The sequence below is a fragment of the Apteryx mantelli genome, chromosome 10, assembly GCF_036417845.1.
Source record: "Apteryx mantelli isolate bAptMan1 chromosome 10, bAptMan1.hap1, whole genome shotgun sequence".
Taxonomy (NCBI): domain Eukaryota; kingdom Metazoa; phylum Chordata; class Aves; order Apterygiformes; family Apterygidae; genus Apteryx; species Apteryx mantelli.
In genome coordinates, this window is record NC_089987.1 from 24814561 (window position 1) to 24833383 (window position 18823).

Sequence of the window (18823 nt, forward strand, 5' to 3'; positions counted from 1 at the left end):
GGCATCTCTGGGGACATCAGAGAGAGCTTCTCTCACCCATGCACTCCTGGACACAAAGCTTTCCTACAACCCCTCTGGGGCCTCACCAGCAGCTGAGGGCCCACCTAACCCTCCAGAGAGCAATCCCCTACAGATACCAGGAAGAAAAGGGCCCCTGAACCCCTGCCAGGAGCACTGCAAGGACAAATGATCCAGGAGCCACATGTCACCACCTGCAAGTCCCCAGACCCCTGCCCAGCTCCTTGCGGGGTAACAGCAGGTGTTGGACAACTGCCTGCCTGAATGGGGATGCACCCTGGGGCTCCTCTCCCTGGGCATCCCAGGAGGCCTTGCCACGGCAACTGAAGCCACAAATTCCTGGGCAGAGCAAGAACACTGGTCAGGGTTTGGAAAGAGGTAACTGCATTCCCAGGGCTGCCTCCAGCCTCTCCAGACCTGCCACAGGTCAGCACTCAGCTGCTGGCTGTATCTGGACACAGTGGATGGATACCCTCCTGGTTCAAGAAGGGGGTAGCGTCAACACACCCCACCAGCTGCCCGGCAGGCCTGGATGCCCCTGGGAGAGAGGCTACCCATCAGAGTAACACAGAATGTGTGGAAGAGGCAGGCCCACTCTCTAGTACCCATCCATCCTGATAGGCATGGCTAGCAAGGAGGGGACCTGAGCTTGCCCCCCCAGGATGGCATGCCCTGCACTGGCACAACCTGCGCAGTCTAGCACTGCCCCGAGGGCTGATTCTCACAACCCTCGCTGCTCTGTCAGCCCCATTGAGTCATGTCCTCTAAGTGGGCTCTCCCTCTACACAGCTCCTCCGAACGCAAGGGACACAGCACCCCCAGGCAAACCATCAAGGTCCTCACTGGGCTGAGACCGGTCAACACAGCCAGCAACAACCCCTGTGCTGGACAATTTTGTGCAGTGCTGGTGTCATAACCTGTGTTATGCCCCAGCCCTTCCCAGGGGACATGCCAGGGGACCAATGTAGCAAGGCTGTCTCTCAGCCACTAGCTAGGGAATAGGTCCTCGGCTAGCATGGGATTTATAGGAATGTCAGGATTTCTAGCTTCAGTAATCTCTGGCAGGGACTCTGGCAAGGGTAAAATTCACTAGGCCTGTTTGCTGGTATTGGGGGTGTCATGAACTGATCTCCTAGACTAGGATAGGGCACAGCCAGGCCCCAAAGTGCAGCAGGGAAAGAGTTAATGGTGTTTTCAAATGATTCCTTGGCAGGCTCTGGAGGGCTGGGAGATAGGAGGATCGGGCCAGCAACAAAGCAAGATCTGTCCCATTAATTCCTCCAAGCATTTTTTCCTCCATTGCTAAAGCCCTGTAGCCAAGGAGGAGGCAGCACCCAGCTGACGTGGCTGTGCACCCAGGACCCTCAGGAGCCTTCCTCCCACCCCAGGTGCCCTGCTCTGAAGCAGTGGGCAACAGTAGTGGCAGTGGAGGGAGATGGGTGCAGCCCCTGCCCTGGGACAGGCATGGGGCTGATTGCTCCAGCCTCAGCAACACCTCTCAGAGTTTGAGGGCAGCTGGGGTGGGAGCTGCTGACTCCTGCAAACACTCAGGGAGACCCCTATAGGTACACACTCAGCTTCCTATTTGCCTCCTGTCATCCTGGAGTGGGGCTGGGAGATCTCAGCACCTCTGCCTAACACGGGTGGGATTTCCCTGCCCCAACAGGGACAGGGCTGGGCACTGCTAAGCTCAAATTGCCAGGCTCTCTGCAGAATAAAACAAGCAACACCATCACCCAAAACACAGGGGCTGACATGCAAAGTGGCCAGAGCGGGTGCCTCCAGCCAGCGACCAAGGGAGCCTGTGCCCAGCTCAGCCCATGCACCCCAGACACCAGCTCCAGGAAGGGCTGGAGCTGATGGGATGGTGGCGGGGGGCCGACCCCTATCCCGCAGTCAGACGGATCTTGTCTGGGCGTCTCCATCTGCAACCTCGGCTGACCGCAATGTCCAGGAGCACCCGTCCGAACTGCAGAACAATAGGACGGAGGAGCGGGGCCCCTCGGCCCTGTCCCTGTCCCCACCCATCGGGCAGCACAGGCAGCACAACTGGCCTGAGGACAGGCTCACAGCACACCCCTGCTCCCCGGCATGGCTGGGTTTTGCCACAACCGAGCTGCCCCACCACGGCTTTGGGTGCCCTTCCCAGGAATGGCAAAGAGTCTACCCTGTCACTGGGCCGAAGATGAGGCAGCTGCAGGCTTGCAGGGGACACTGTCCGAGGCGCGGGACATGGCCCTGCGAGCTACACACCCTCCTGGGCTCTCCCGAGAGGGAATGCAGCGCAGCCCTGCTGAGCCGGCAGCCCCTGTCCCCTCTCCTCCCCACGATCAGTGGCTTCCCGGGGCAGGCAGGGCTGTCTGGGGTGTACAGGGGCTGGGGGCACTCACATGTCCTGGGAGACGCGGGGGACGGCGTGCACGGCGAAAGCAGGCCTGGCTTGGTGCAGCCCCTTTGTTCCACTCCCATGGACGGGGAGCAAACAGGGAATTCTTACAGGCACTTGGCAGCGCCCACCCTGGCCCTCTCCATGGAAACGGCAAGAGCCATGTGATTTCAGCAGGAAACCACGGGCAGAGCAAGCACGAATCGCCGGGAGCGCCTCCCCCGCCAGCCCTCTCCAGGAGGAGACTGCCGCAGCCGCGGCTATTGCTGCTGGGGCTACGGCCCCATAGGGCCAGGGTCCGGGTGTCCCAGCCTGCTCTGCAGGCTGCCACTGTGTTGAGCACCTGGGGGTCGGGACATGCAGCCCTGGGGGTCTGAATGGGCAATCACCACTCCTTTGCTCCTGTCAGCCCCACCAGCCTCTTCCCCAGGACGCACAGTGCAGCCCAGCTCAGGGACAGCTGAGAACAGGATGCCTGGGTCCCTTTTCCAGCCCTGCCTGCTGTATGCGGATATGTGGATGCAGTTTGCGCTTCCCTTGCCCTGGGTCCAATGGGACCAGCCCCTCAAGATCAGGGACCTAGGGCTGCTTGTCCTCCTGACTGCGCACACCTCCTGCAGGGGCACAGCATACCCAGGCCCAGTCTCTCATTCCCAGAAAATGAAACGGCTAGCCGGGCTGTCGCCCCGGGCTTCTCCTCAGGCTATCACAAACTCTTGGGCTTTGGCTCTACCCAGAAGACTCCAGGCATGTTACATAGCAAGCTCACTCATGAGGAAAGCATCTCTGGCAAGGGAAGCAACATGACCAAGGTTGTGGGGTCAGTCAGTGGCACAGACAGAACCAAAACTCAGGCATTCTTGCTCCCAGCCCGATGCTCTAACCGTGGGCCATGCTACCTTCCCTCCCACTTCCAGACCCTGACTGTGGAAGGCAGGAGCTACACACAGACCATGCTCTCTCCACTCCTGAACAGTGACTCCATCCTGGCTCCATAGGAAGAACACAGGAGCAAAGCATAGGAGCAGACCTGCCTTCCTGATCTCCACCAGCTTCCAGCCTCACCAGAGAAGGAGCCTCCCAACATCCCCAGCTACAGGGACAGACAGCCCTGGTGTGAATCCAGACTGCCATCTCAATGGATGCCATGGCCTACATCCTGTGCACTCTGTTTTGACTTCCTCATGGAGCATCATGGCTTCCCATAGCTCTGCTCTGGAACGGACCCCGCCCTGACAGCCCAGGCCCTAAACATTGGCACCTCGGACCAACCCCAGAGCTCAGGGTCCAGGGTGCAGAGAAAGCCACACATCTCCAGCACCAAGTCTGCCTGCTGATAGGATGCACCCTGCTCCTCCCCTTTCTCCCAAGCCCGTTTTCCTTCTGCCTGTCCTAGATCCTATTGAATTGACCCAGTTTTAAATGGGACTGATACCTTTCTGGCCCCAGTGAGACGTCCTCAATGCAAGGACAAGACAACACAGTGCTCCAGCAAGCCCTGCAATGGAAGAGCACTAATTAGACCACTGCCACATCCTGGAGGTCAGCAGAGTAGGGCAATACCGGTGACAAGGAAATCACTGCACTGCTGCTGCTCTCCTGGTGCTGCACCAAGGAACGGAGTGCTGCTGCAGAGGAGAGACACTGAGGCGGAGGGACTCTGTCAAGGATGCTCTGAGAGAACCCAGGTGTCTTATCTCCTAGGCCTTCTCTCCAGGCTGACCTGGTTAAGTGGAAAGAGCAGCAGTGCAAAGATGTGACAGAGGACAGCAGGCCCCTTGGCTACCAGAGAAGAGCCAAGCCACGAGGCCAGCACGGACAGAAACAGAGAGAGGGCTGAATGGAAGCGTGTGGATACACTGACTCACCTGCAGACCCCAGCACCATGTGCCCTATCTCACCAAGATGGCCCACCACGTGTGGTGTAGTCAGCACCACTATGCCAGCTGCTGTCATTGAAGTGGTGCCAGAGGCAGGGCCCAGCTGTGACAGCATCTCATGTGGATACAGTTGAGGCCGGATCTCATCCAGAACTCCAGATGGTGTTGCCACCCCACCCTGCCCCGAAAGCTCTTCAAGGGCAGCTGGGACTTGCCACGTGGGCAGGGGAGCAGAGTTACCCAGGGGAAGGCAGGATGCTGTACTCTGCTAACACCCTGAACACCACAGCTGGCATGCCCCACAAAGCAGGCATTTGGGAGCACCCATGTCTGGTCTGCATGGGTGCATCCAAGCCTCCTCTTCTCCCTAGCTTGCGATTTAGCACCAGCTCAGTGGGCTGACTAATACATACCACAGCATGTGTGGGTTTCCTCTGCCAATCAAGACCGCTGAGCTGGCCATGCCAGCACTCAGCCTTACCAACTTCCCTCCAGCAAGATGGGTCTTTAGGCACTGAACATTTGGGGTGCCTTGAGGCAGCATATCCAACTCAGCCTGTTGTCCCATCCCACAATGCCCTGGTCTCTTCTTCTCTACGTACCACCATTACAAGGTGAAATACCAGTCCTGGCCCCCCAGAGTGGGGAGCAGCCATATGGCCCATCATGGCTCTGAGCCCCGCAGCTCAGGGAAGGGGCTCACACCAAGGCTGTGGCAAACAAGGCTGCCTTTAGCACTCCTCTCTCAGCTGCCACAAGCCTGCCCGGCCAGACTGGGTATATTGAGCTAAACATTCCCTCTGCCAAGGCCCTGGCTGGCGCACAGCATGGGCTATTCTAGGTCACCCAGAGTTTGCTCAACTCAGACAAGTTTTGCAAACAAAGCAAGGGCAGGCTAGCCACCTGAGTCCCCACAGCAACCCCCCCCCCCAGCCTGACTGGTCTCCAAAGCACCATTCCTGTTTTTAAGGAGGCATGACACTTGCACCCGCCTGCGTTCAGGGGTTAACCTTCACAGCCACATCCAGCACATGCAGTGCATATGGTCTAGACACTCGCCACAGGAGGTTTCCCAGCAGACCCTGCTGCTGAGCTGGCAAGCTGGGTGCTCGTGCAGGCAGGAGTCCCTGACTGCAGGGCAGAGAGATGTGCCAGTCACCCTGCCCCAGTGCCAGCCCCAGGTCACCCATCTCCTCCCCAGCATGGGGTGTTGGGACATAGCAATACCTTGCAGGAGTCCAGTGACCGAGGCTACTCTAAGCAAAGTCCCCCCATCCCTGGCAGCCTCAGCAACTGGCTGTCAGTCTTGGCCACCAGCATTTGACTGCTTCTGTGCAGAGAGAAGAAAGGCCTGGGTTACCTGGGGACCTGCTGCACATCACAGACATCACCGTTCCCTCCACACAGCCTCCTCTTCACATCAGGTCTTTGCCCAAATCTCCACTCTTCTCACTCAAGACTGGGCCTAGAGCCATTTCAGTTCTTCCTCTCCCCTCTCTCCAGAGGGCACGAGTCCAGGCCTTGGCTCCAGACCTGCCTCCCTCCGCGTACATCCTGGAGCAACCGCATGCTCAGCATTCCTGCTCAGCATCAGAGCAGCACAGCAAGTGCAGGCCGTGGTCTGGCCCGCTGTGCTCCCAGCCTCAGGCCTCCCGAGCCTTGCACCAGGACAGCACACTGCCACGCATGCTGAGCACTCTCTCCATTCAGCCCTGGCCATCCCCAAAAGCAGCCAGAGCACCTCATCTCAGCAGGACCTGCTGGCGTCTCTGACACAGCCTTCCAGCCCTCCAGATCATGGCCGAACCTGCAGCTTGGCAGGCCTGGCACTGGGCTCCTTGACCCCTCTCGGTGTGTGTTGGAGGAACACAGCCTGGGAAAGAGTTAACAGAGCTGAGACAGCACTGGTGCAGCGTGAGCAACAAGACCCGCAGCTCCAGCTGACTCACTGAGGCCCCGGCTGCTCTCAGAACTGGCCTGCAGCAGCAAAAGACCGTGCCAGCAGGTCCTCCAAGCCATGCTGGAAACCCTTCCACAGAGTGCTCAGGGCCAGCTCACATCAGCAGCAGTCTGGGGCACAGCCTCAACAGCTCGTTCCTCCTTTGCCATCCATAGCCCTCTCTGTAGGCCACTCAGAGATGCCTGCCACTGTGGCATGCCTGCTAAGCCAGAAGAATGGAGTCAAGGACACCCCTGGTCCCAGCCCTGTCTGCTCTCCATCACAGGTTGCTGGCTCTCCTCTTGTTCTTTAAGCCAGTACAATTCCCTGGCAAAGACCAGAGATGACAGCTCTGCCTCCCTGCAGGGAGATGTCCTCCCTGCCTCCAAAGGGGAAGCAACTCCCCCTCCCCCCCCCTCCCCCCCACTGCAGCTGCCAACTCTGCTTGCAGGCAGGCAGACAACTGCCCAGGAGCAATCACAAGGCCCAGGCTTCCACTGTTTCCTTACAGACACAAGACCCTTTTCTACCCCTGTCACCACACTCTGCAAGCTCACAGGCCCAGGTGGCCCAGCCAGGCCACCACCATGCTTGCCCCTGTTTTGCAGCCACCTTGTACAGCTGCCTGCCAGTCCCGGAAAAAAACACCAACGCCAGCAAAACCAGAGCAGCCACAAACTCCCGTGGTGTTGCTGGCACAGGGTGCCAGTCAGCTCACCCAGACTTTCGGGCTGGCAAGCAAGCATACAAGCCAGGGCTTTGCAGCAAAACCAGAAAGCCCAGAGCTGGCAGATTGCAAATGCATCAGATTCAGCCCCCAGAGCGGGCCAAGGGGGTCAATGAGCTGCAGAGGGACACTGTGGGCTAGCCTGGACTCTCCAGCTGTAGGCTGCCAGCCAATAGCACCCTACTTTCCCCTCTCCTACATTCCTCCTCCACCCTGGGAAGGCAGCCTTTTGAACTCCAGCCCCAGCACAGCCTGGGAGGATAAGCATGGAGCTGACCAGACAGCAGGACAATGTTGTCTCCTGCAACCAGGCACCCATCCCCACCCCGTCACAGTAGGAAACATGTCACACACACCCTGGAGTAATCACTCCAAAAGTATTCGTGATTCACAAGATTCCTGCAGCCCCTAAGGGATCGTCTGACACTGAGCAGGGAAGCTGAGGTCATGAACAAGCCCAGCAAGGAGTCCAGAACACGGCTCAGCCACACACAACCAGAGCCAGTGATGGGGAAGCTGGCATAGATGGACAGTAGGGCAGGCTTGCTCTCCTAGACTTGCAGTGCATAGGCTGCATTGCAAGCCAGGGGACTCAGCATCACACTAGGTAAGACAGCTCACTGCATCAGCTGCTACAGGAACACCTTGCCCCAAAGCTGGCCAAGGACAGATGCACCAGTGCCATGGGAAATGAAAGAGGAACAGCCAATTCAGAGCACAGAGCACTTTGGCAGGACAGAATTTTTCACCCTGAAGAAGAAAGCCACACAGCACTGGACTGGCCACTGGGCAAATGCCTACAAACACAGCCCTACAGCCCTCCCAGAGCAGCACAGAGGGCCCCGCACATACCCTAATCCACTCCACTGTCAGCTCCTGGGGGCAGCCAAGATGGGTTCCCCAGCCTCCTTGCAAGCAGACCTGCTCCTGCTCCACCCAAACCACAGAGCTTCTCTGTGCAGTGGCAGCCAGCGGGCACCCAAATTGGTCTCCCAGAGCCCACAAAGATATGAGAAAGTGCTCTCTGCAGCAATCTCCAGCCTTCAGCAAACAACCCCTCCTCTCCAAATAAAATAATAAAGAAAATGCTGGGACATGGATTAAGGAAATGAAAATGGATGAGAGGGGTAAGCAAGCTGCAGAGCAATAGGAAGTGGCTATAACAATCTCCTGTCCCTGCTGGACCACAGCTCTCCCAGCCTGGATCCCACGACAAGGCACATAAAACCCCAGGGGGAAATCACGTGCTCAGGAGCATGCCACAGAACAGAGAGGTTCCTGAGTGATTCCAAGTGCATGGGGGGAGCTGGTGCCCAGCGACCCTCAGGTGCACTGGCACACAGACCTGGCCACTTCCAAGCTCACCCCAACTCTGTGGAAACCAAGATGCAGGGAGGCCTCTCTTGACACCACAAGATGACCCAGAGCAAGCTGCCCCATTCTCCCTGAACCTGGTACCAGGAGACACATCTGGCAACTCAGGAGCTCTGTCTTCATACTCCACTCTTTTGTGTGAAGGAGGCAGACGTGCTGGCTGCTACAGCAGAGACTAGCATCCCACGGACAAAGGGGAGCTGAGCATTCCACACCCCATGCTCCAGCATGCTGCAGCTGCTTAGTGGCTTCAGTTACATGCTGCCCTGCCTTCTCCTCCTTGGAGGCTAGTCACCAGCACAGCGTGGACAAGGGGCTGCCAGCTCAAAGCAGAGCAGCACCCTGCTGCAGCACTCATGCCTGCACCAACCTGGTGGGCCCTGCCACCACCCCAGCTCCACAGGGTCTTTCCCGTGCCCTAGCAAGCAGTCTTCGACACAGCCCGTCAGAGCTCCCACCAGCAAACACAGGTTCCTGACCACAGCAGTGGGACAGAGAAGTGTGTGGAGAGGAGGGCACAGCATTGCCAGCGCCTGGAGCTGGTAGAGGGAGCTTGCCTCATCCCCCAGGGCCCAGCACTTCACTGGGACATGGTGGGGACAGGGAAGGGAGAGCAATGGGGGCTGATCTTAAAACACAGCCAGGCCTCAAGGCATGCCACCCAGAGCTGTGGCTTGGTGCCCTCACCGGGGTGGTGGGGGAGAGGGCTGGAGGAGAGCAAACCCAGTCAGCTTCACTGTGCTCACTGGCTGCTGCCAGGACTGTCCAGAAACATGCAGCCCGAAGCACCGAATTCCCCAGGTAATTCTCAGGCTATTTATACACCAAAGAGGAAGGAGGGTGACAGGCTGGCCAGCTGGCTCCATATCTGCTCCAGCCCCGTGTCTGGACCAAACCCCTTTGGGAGGAAGCGAGCACAGCCCAGGGCCAGGTCCCTGCCGCCAGCCTTTGCTCCCCTTCGCTGCGGCCTGTACGGCAGAGGGCCCGGCCTCCCGGGGCACGGCGCGTTAGGGTGTGGGCCCAACTCCATCCACGGCACCAAGCCGAGCGAGGGCCCAGCGATGCCCCGCGCGCTGCCAGGCCCTGGCCTGCGAGAGCCCGCTGTGCCCGGCGCCCGCCAGCAAAGCCTGCAGAGCCCCGCCGTGGGGGCTGCCGTGACCCACCACCCCGCGGGCCCGCAGCCGGCGAGCGTCAGCGAGGGGCCCAGAGGAGTCCCCTCGGCCCCGGGCGCCGCGGGGCGAACAAGGGCCGAACCAGGCACGGCGGGGCCCAGGCCGCGGCCGGGGGAAACGCCGGGGCACCCCCGCCCCCGGTGCCCGCCCGCCCACTCCCTCCGCGGCGGGGCGCGGGGCCCCAAGCGGGCCGCAGCCCCGCGGCCCCCGCCCGGCCCGGCCCGGCTCCCCGCCGCCGCCCGCACTCACATGGCCGCAGGGTCCCACCGCCGCCACCTGGACCGGCCGCGCTCCCCAGGCCGGCGCGGAGCGAAGGAGGAGCCGACAACCGCCGCCCGCCCCCGGGTGGGGCCCTGCCCGGCTCGCCCAGCCCCGCTGCCCGCCCCGGGCCCGGCCCCCGGCCCAGCCCCGCAGCGCTCACGGACCCCCCGCCCCAGGCCTGGCCACGCATCGCCCCCAGCCCGGCCCCGCCGCGGAGCCCGGCTCGCCCCGGTGCCGCCCGGGCCTTGGCCTGGCTGCGCCCCGGTCGCCGAGCCCCGGACCCGGCGGGGCGCCACGGGGGGCGGGGGCGCCACGGGGGCGGCTTCGCCCGCCGCGGTGCTCGGCCGCGCCGGAGCACCCCTCCCGCTGCGCTGCCCTGGGGTGCGTGGAGAGCCCGGTGCCGGCGGCGGTCGCGGCCGGCAGCACCCCGGGGTGCCTCAGCGGGGCAGGCTGGCCACTGAGCCGGCCTGGAGGGCCCCGTGGAGGCGCCCCAGGTCCGCGGTGGCTGCCTTGCCACCTGCGCGCCTCTCCGGGCACAGGTGGGAGCCGGGTAGGTTCCATCCAAGAGGCGACGGCTACCCGTGAACGGCGGCCAGGAGCCTTGCAGCCTCTGCCCCGGCTCCCGCGGCGCCCTCGGTGCCGGGGGGCAGGAGGGGGGCAATGCAGGCGGCGAGGGCTGCTCGGGCAGAGCCATCTCCACAGCGCCCCGGCCCTCAGGGCTGCGTGGAGGGGCCCAGCTCTGCCAAGTGGTGCTCGCAGCGACCCTGGTGCTCGCAGCCTTGCGCGCCCTGTGCAGGCAGGGTTATGAGAGCAGCCCTCTAACAGGAAAAGTCATCTCGTACACTTTGAATCCATGCGCCAACACACATGCGAGAACACACTCGGCCCCAAGAAGTGGCTTTCCCAGCTTTCTGGGGCAGCAGTCTTGGCAGCACAACACATGGGACATGTGAGAACATGGGCCTGTGCAGCTGCTCTTGGTGGGCTCTCCTGGCTACCCCCAGCTCATGGGCTGGGCACGTGGCAGAGAGGGCTGAGCTTGAGAAGGTGCACGCAGGAGAATGTTACAAAGACTTTTACAAGGAAATGGCCATTTTTTCTGTTTTCCAGACTATAGCAACTAAATATTCTCATACTGATGATACGATCTTTATAATGAATAACTGATACCAATCTTGTTTTGTACAATACTGTTCTCTTAAGCCTCCATTGCATTAAACACACGCACAAACACACGCTTACGTGCATGTTACAAAAGTTTTTGTTGTGATTCCCACCAGCTAAAAAGCACAAGAACAACCCTGACCACTAGCAGCAAACAATAGGGCTAGCACTGGCCTGCGTCACCCACAGGGATGGCCTGTGGCCCCTTCAAGTTAGCAATAGTGATGTACATCTAGCTAGAGCATGTTGCTGCACGTTCTGTCATCCACTGTCACCATCCTTCTCCCCTATCTCCATCCTTCTCCAGATCTTTTTGTTTTCAGATGCACCTCCCAGCCCCTCTCAGCCCTAATCCTTGAAGTGATCGTAGGATCTTAGGATAATTCAGGTTGGAAGGGACCTCCTGCTCAAAGAACGGTCTGCTCTGAGGTCAGGCTGGGTTCCTCCAGGCTATATCTAGTCTGGTCTTGAAAACATCCAAGGAAGGAGATGGCCCAGCCTCTCTGGGCAACCTGTCTCATTGCTTGACCATCCTACTGACACAGCATGCTGTCCTGCCCTGTGGCACGTGGGCCAAGACCTCAGGGCCCAGAGAGCTGCCCTGTGACACTCCCCTGAGCTGATCTGACACTGAAGTACCCAGCAATCTGCCCTGCCAGGCCCCAGTGATTCCCACTGGGAAGGGCTTCCCTGGAGGAAAGTGGCATCATCTAGGCACACACAGACCAGGGAAAAAACCACTTGCTGAAAGCCGCTGTTGGAACAGGGGTAACGCAGGTGACATGTGCCAGTAACACAGATCCTGCCCCCATGTCCTCCCTCCAAATTGCTACTCCCCTGGGCCCCAGGATGGGGTGGGAACAGGCTGATTCTGGCTCTCCACAGGTCTAACAGGTTCTGCCCCCTCTCACATGCCTCTGACACATGTGTCAATGCCACCAGGCCAGTGCCGTGGCTCCAGCCACAGTCCCCTTTATCCATCACATGCTCTGGTGTGCTGGAGCCAGCTCTCTGTTTACATGTGTAATTATAATATTCTCCTGCCAGGGATGACTCATGCTTCCCTCTGTCACCCCGCTGAGGTTTAAGCGTCAGGGGACCGGTGCTACGTAGCCAGCTGGCATTTTCCTTCCAGAGCTGCCAGGCAGCCTAGGCCGGCACATGTCGGGTGGACGTGGGCTGGGGGAATTTGCATAGTGACAGCTGTAAATGGATTGCACAGGCCTCTGTTTTCCATCCTGCTCAGAGACATCTGCAGCAGCACAAAAGGCACTGGAGCTTGGAGCTCCCCGCCAGGAAGCTTTCCCTGGCTCGACTCCATTGGGCCGGCTTCCTTCCCCTCCACCCCATGGACACGTCATTCCTGAGCATAGAAGTGTCATGCCTCGAGCAAGCACTGCAAGCCCTCCTCCCCTTTCAGAGGGTCCAGAGCAGCCAGGGTTGCCAGGGCACTGCCAAGGAATTCCCATGTCTGCTAAGTCCAAGGATACGAGGCATCTCCCCTCCGCGCAGCCATGAGTCAAGCAGGTCAGGGCTCACTGACGCCGGTGGAGGTCCAAGCCAATGCAGAGCATTCCTGCTAGCCACATGTAAAGCGATCTTGCTGGCAGGCCGGCGGGGTGCCCAGAGGCTGCTGCTGCCAGCACGCCAATCTGGTGGAAAGCTTTTGCGGCTGATGAGTGCAAGCCTCTGAGAGCAGTGAGGCTGAGACCCTGTCAGGTCACTGGGAAAGAAGGTCTCCTGGATTTGGGATCACCAAGGATGGGGACTACAGCTCTAAAGGGGAAACCATCCCTCTTTTTGGCCTCACATTGAAAAGAGATGCTCTGGCTGTGTCCCAAGAGCTAGCTCTGCGTGGTGAGCTGATGCCAGACTACAGTCCCCCGCTTGGCAGCCAGGGTGGTGAGATGGGTGCTAGCAGCATGCTGGCCTGTGCACAGCAATTTCCCTGGTGGGAACCAGCAGTTTGTTCACTTGAAATGGTCCCCAGCTGAGTCCCAGTGAGGGAAGCATCCCCAGCCATTCTCCTGGGGGACAGCAGAGACCTCCAGCATACCTTGGGCACAACCAGTTCCCTCTGCCATCCCATTGCTCACAGCCCTTTTGTTTGTTTGTTTGTTCCTTCCCTGTGTGTCCCAGAGCTAGGAGAGCTCTCCTTCTCTGGAGAGAGGTCTTCTGCCTTGATTTCAGCTTTTCCAGGACAGGAAGAAAGCCTCTAAGCACCATTTTGGATCCCCCCCATCTGTGTCCCCCTCACTGTGCCAAGGGCTGGGAGTGCAACGGCACTGAGCAAGCACAATAACAAGGAGCGTATTGGAGCTGTTGGGAACAAATGATGTTCCCGGATGGTATGCAGCCCTGACAGCACTGGCTCCACTTTAAAGGGTAACTTTATCCTGTAATAACAAACAGGAGAAGCCAAGTTCCTCCCCAGCGTCACTTCCCTGGCTCCAAGCAGGGTGACACTGGAGAGAAAGCTGATCTGAGCTCCTGAAATGCTGTGCAGCTAGTGGGAAAGAAAACCTGGCCAAGCAACTCCTAAACTCAAGGAAGTGCCAGGACACCCCTGCTCTGGGCTGCAGAGAAGGGAGGTCAGCCTGGAGCCTTGAGCAGCCTTGTGCCAAGAGGGCTGAACCTCGTGGATGCATGGGGACAAGGCAGAGGATGTCCTTGTGCCAGTACGCCCACCCTGCAGGGCCCTTTGCAGGCAGAGAAGAGAAGGACTCTAGGATGGGAGATGCTGACCTGGGTGAAGTGACAGCAGGACATCCTGGAACTGATTATGCCAACTCTTGCTTATCTCTCCTTGCCACCACTGAGTCCCAATCCTTTCCTGAGGACCAACAAGCCAAGAAAGTGGGCACAAATGCTTTTGGGGAGCAGGGCCAAACACAGAGCAGGGCCAGCAGGGCAGCAGCAGCACTGCTGGGCCCATGTCCTGGGCCAAACAATCTGGCTGGCTTCCTGGTCACCTCGCTGTGCTGCTCCATGGCCCTGGAAAGGGGTGTGTTAGAAACCATGCATGTGGAGAAGTGCTGGGCTGCATGGGGTGAGTACCCCAGTCTCTGGGAACATCTGTGCAGTCCACAGGTTTGCAGGGGGATCACACAGAGGCATTTGGGTAGTGATGTGCTGGGGACCAAGGGATGTGAGGGGGATGCGCAGTGGGGACAACAGCCCTGATGTCATGGGCCATGTCCTGCTCTGGGGCTGAGCCCTGGCAGGCGAGAGACCTGGAGGCTGTCCCAGCCTGTGGCATGCTCTGGACAATTTAACCCTGTCCACTGTCCACGCAGCCCCCAGTGCATGCACATGGCTCAGGACAGGCCCCCTGGCAGCTTGACACTGCGCCAGCTCAGGGTGCAGCCGCCTGGAAACTCGTTCTGCAACTGCAGGAAACTCAGGCCTGGCCAGTGCTGGGGGACAAGCAACACTGGGGATCACAGGAGAGAACTGCACTGCTGTACCCTGTATGGGCCTCTGCTCCCACAGGGAGGGGCTGACTTGCAGCAGGCTGTACAGCAGGACCCTACAGAGCAGAGTCAGACTGTATGGCAGGGCTCTACCAAGCAGGAACCCCCACGTGGGCCAAAGCCAGGGCCTGGGTCATTTCCTTGGGCTGCTTGCACTTGCCCCCCAAGCTGCCCCAGCCCCAAGCCTTCCTCGCATCCCAGCTCAGACCACCGAGGGCTCTTGGCTGCAGGACCCAGGGTGGCTCAGCTATGTGGGCCAAGCAAGGGTCACAGGGGTTGAACTGGCGGGTCCCAGTCCTGGAGCCAGGCAGTTTCTCAGCCCTGGCAGAGAGTAAGTGCTGGGAGCAGCAGCCCAAGGCGGTGCCAGCAGTGACTCAGCCAGCCTGACTGCCAGCGCTTACCTGCTTCCTGTGATGCTGGCAGGGTGAAGAGGGGGTGCCAAGGGTCCACTCTAGCAGCATCACCCCTTTTGTGGCACTGTGGGCTGTGCTAGCATGCTGGTGGCAAAGGCATGGCTCTGCCCAGCTATGCCAGCCTCCCAGGGAGCCTCTGGCTGCAAAAGGAGGTGTGAGGAAGGACAAACACCCTGCTGCAACCCACATGTGCTAGCTACACAGTTCAGCTACAGTGATGCTGCCTCAATCATAACTAGGCTTCAGAGTTAATGCCCACATTCAGCTGTGCGGAGGTTAACCGTTCTCACGGATCAGCTGCATGCAGACGCAGACAAGCTGCCCCACATGGGTTTCCCTTACTCAGACTTTCAGGCTTGGCCTTTTGAGCCCAAGGGCTAGAAATAAAAGGAAATACCCATGGTGGGGCCATCTGGAGGAACCAAAACTGGGATTCTGCAGGCATTCAAAAGTCTGCCCATGGAAGGCTGCATGGGCATGCTGGTGCTAGGTGCCCAGTGCTGGGGGACTGTATCCTGCAAGGTGCTGGGCAGCCCCTGCAGGTGTTGGCCTTGGAGTGTGTTGTGCATTGGGCTGGCACCAATACGGCGCGTGTGCCTGTGCGTGTGTCTGTGCACACACATGCAGGGTTGTACCGGGAGTGCATTCGTGTGTACATGTGCCCCTGCCTACTGCAGTGTGCACATGTGCATACACGTGTGGAGCTGGAGTGGCATGTCTCTGCATGCATGCCAGGCCCCTGCAGTGCGTATGTGTGCACTGCAGTGTGTCTGTGTACACACCCCGGGTGTGAAGCCAGTGGGCCCCTGCTTCTTGTGGTACCTCTGCCTGGAGCTTGCCAGCCCCTGTCAAGGCAGTGCAACCCCCATCACTCCCACTGCCTTGTCCCAGGCTGCTTGCGCCTTTCCTGCACTGCCCTGTCAATGTGCGTCTGTCCTGCACCCTGCAGTACCCAGGCCCCATGGAGTCCAGCCCTACTATGTACCCTGGGGTGCCAGCATCCCTCTGAGATGCTCAGGGCCAGGGGAGCAAGGCTGGGCTCTGGAGCCCTTTTGCTTCGGCTTGAAGTGCTTTTAACGTGGTATTGTCTGGGGACCATCTCCCAGCACTAACTGGGCTGCAGAGAAAAGAGACAGGGACAAGTGGGGCTGGACAATCCAAGCTCCAAGCACATCGTTGGGGAGGCAGTGGGACAGCCCAGAGCATCTCCCTGACAACCCTCATGGGCCCAGTGGCTGGGTGACATACCTGTGCTCCTGCCTGGCCTCAGCCACACGGACACCAACGCTTAAGAAACGCAGCTCCACAGTGGCCAGCACTGGGAGGATACAGCCGCAGTGTAGAAGGTAAAGCTGTGTTGATGGGGGACTGAGCCCTCTTCCTCACCAGACAAGAAAGGGGGAACAAATCTGGCACTGTTCAGTTGCAGGAGAATGAGGTGGCTTGGAGAAAGTTCCTCAAACGGTATCTGATCTTTGTTTATCCAAGAAGCTGCAGGTAGCAAAGCCTCCTCCAGAGACTGCACAGTCCAGGTATGCCCTGGTTCTTTAAATGAAGCAGGTGAAGTGTTGCAATTTTCTTTCTCAAAAGAGCTTGTCTCCAAACTGTTTATGAAGTATTTGAGTTAAATTTGTGCAAAGTTGGGAGTGCTCAATGTAAAGCCGTCACCTCAGTGGTGCCTCTTCAGCTGGCCAGGGAGGCTTCCAGAGGAAGCACCAGGCAGGATTCAACTAGCTACAGTAGGGAAAGAACAAGGAGGGAAACACACACAAGTAAATCCTTCAGGACCTCCTCTCCCCCAGAAAGACAAAAGTGCAAGCATCCTTCCTTGCAAGGGTACCTGGGGGTATGGACTGGCAAGCCCACCCTTGGAAGACTTGGGGAAGGGAGACCTGCCAGGAGGGTGCTACTGGGCCCCGGGGAGGTAAGGCCTGAAGTAAGCTTCTGCTACTGATCCAGCAACAGGCTTTGTACTGTCCTGCCAGGGTAGCCGGGGAGCCTTCCCAGCTCCAGACAAATGGAGCAGAGAGCAGCACGCTGGGCAGCAGTGGGTTAAACTCGAGGTGGGATTTGGTGAGCTGCTTCCTCCCAGCTAACAATAATACTGTGAGGGGGAGAGGGGATGCACAATGGGCCCTGCAGGGCCTGATAGCGGCCGAGTAACCCTGGCCCTGCAGCTGCAGCAGTGCAGGAGGAAGCCTCCGCGCGTTATCTGCTGGCCCCACACAGCCTCTTTGGCAGCCCTTTTACCGCAGGGACCGAGATGTGCTTCCTCGTGTGCAGCGTGCAGCATGCACCCGGGCCAGGTCCTAGTGCTGTCATGGTAGTCCTGTGCCCCAGCACCCTCCTCTGCTTTTCCCAGCATCGCTGCCACATCAGGCACCCTCAGACAGCACCAGGGCCCCGGACAAGCCCACCTTTCAAGCAATGGAAAGTCTGCTATCCCGCTGGACCCCAGGATTGCAGCTCTGGGAATGATCGCCTGGGGCTCTGAGCCACAGAGGCGCAGTGCTTCCCAGCACAGAGATGCCCGCACCGTGCCCATCCTGCTAGCCCATGCTATGGACAGTGCCCACACCTTGGCAGAATGAAGAGCTGTTCCAGCTGGAAGCAGGTGCAGCCTCGCGTGAGTGGGATTCCAGGTCCTGGCTGAGGTTCCTGCAGCTCTGTCTGCCTGTGCTCCTTGTCCTTCCCCTGCCGGCTGAGGTCTGCTGCATCCAGAGCTGCTGAGACCAGCTGCCCTGGCTACAATGGCTGTTGCTCCTCTTGCCTGCTGGGCTGCATCTCCCAGCACTTCCTCATGTGCTGGCTGTTTCTGACCTTCCTCCCATCTGCTGCTCCACCTCCCATAGAGCTGTGGCAGTCAGCTCCATGTCACAGGAGCAGCGCCCTTTTCCCTTCCCAGTCTCTTCTTTCACCTGTCTCTTCCTGGAGCTGGCTTTGCTTTCACAAGGGTTCTGCCACGTGCTGCTCTCCCCACTCATGCACTCTAAGACAGTCTCGCCCTGATCCTCGGGATCCTCGCCCTGGATCCCTGCCCTGGATGGTTCCTCTGGGGCTCCCCGTGTCCTTCCCGCTGCAGTCCCAACCCCATGGGCATTTCTGACCCCAGCTCCTGGGGCAACAAGTCTTTGCCAGTGGCTCTTGGGCTGAAGCTGGTGGAAGACCTGGAAAATGGGTCTTTCCTGATGGTAAGATGTTCCCTGAAGTCAGTCCCTGGGCCTTGGAGCAGCACTGGGCTCACCAGAGCAGAGACATATGATTGCTCCTGGATACTCCTGTGGCCCACAGGGCCTGACAGGACAGCCAGAGCTGCTCTGCCTTGTGGGGAGTGATGGAGGGGCTGGCTTGGTTCAGGATGCCAGTGGGGCTTGGGGAGACAGGTCCCGTACAGCCCCCATATGAAGGACCCCTCCGGATGGTGGTCCAGATTTCCCCACATGCTGTACCCAGCATCCGCCCGGGATGGTGACCAAGTTCTGCAGTGCCATCCCCATTGTCCGTCTCTTCCAACAGATGATTGTTTTTCTTGGGACCTTGGTTTCAGTTTCATGCTGTTCTGCAAACCTGTCAGCTCCTCCTGTGTCTGTGGTCCCTCTACGTCTTGGACCTGGCTGCGAGGAGGCCAGACTCTCGCCATCATCTCTTTGCTGTTCCCCATTATAGGCAGAGGAGCTTTGGAGGTGTGTGCTCCCAGCTACCTTGGGGAACTCTCTGCAGCATCATCTCTTGTTTTTATTTCTGCACTGCAGGTGCAACCATCAGCTGGGAGGGCAAATTCTTTGATTACTTTGGAGCTGGGTCCTCTGCGCAGATGTGCATGTTAGAGGATGGGCAAAACTCCAATCTGCACCCAATCTGGTTGGGTCCAATCTGCATCTAACCGACAGCTTCAGATTAGAGACATGCTAGGGAGACCCTGCTTTTAGCTGCTAAAAGCAGATGGATCTTGAATCATCCTTGCTCTCTCCCAGCTTGCCTGTGCTTCTACAGAGTGCTAGATGGCCTGATTGAGC

The 18823-nt window shown here is 59.1% G+C and overlaps 1 protein-coding gene across 2 annotated transcripts in view; it reads right to left on the minus strand.

Moving 5' to 3' along the window:
- RIPOR1 (RHO family interacting cell polarization regulator 1) overlaps positions 1–9795 on the minus strand; it is a 38259-nt gene extending 28464 nt beyond the window's left edge. Inside the window, exon 1 of one of the 2 annotated variants that reach the window (XM_067302794.1) lies at positions 9746–9795. The gene's annotated coding sequence lies outside the window, so the exon portion shown is untranslated. Of the gene's footprint in view, positions 1–2408; positions 2470–9745 lie in introns of those variants that run through there. The other variant, XM_067302795.1, reaches the window with a different exon arrangement.
- Between the last annotated feature and the right edge of the window lie 9028 nt (positions 9796–18823).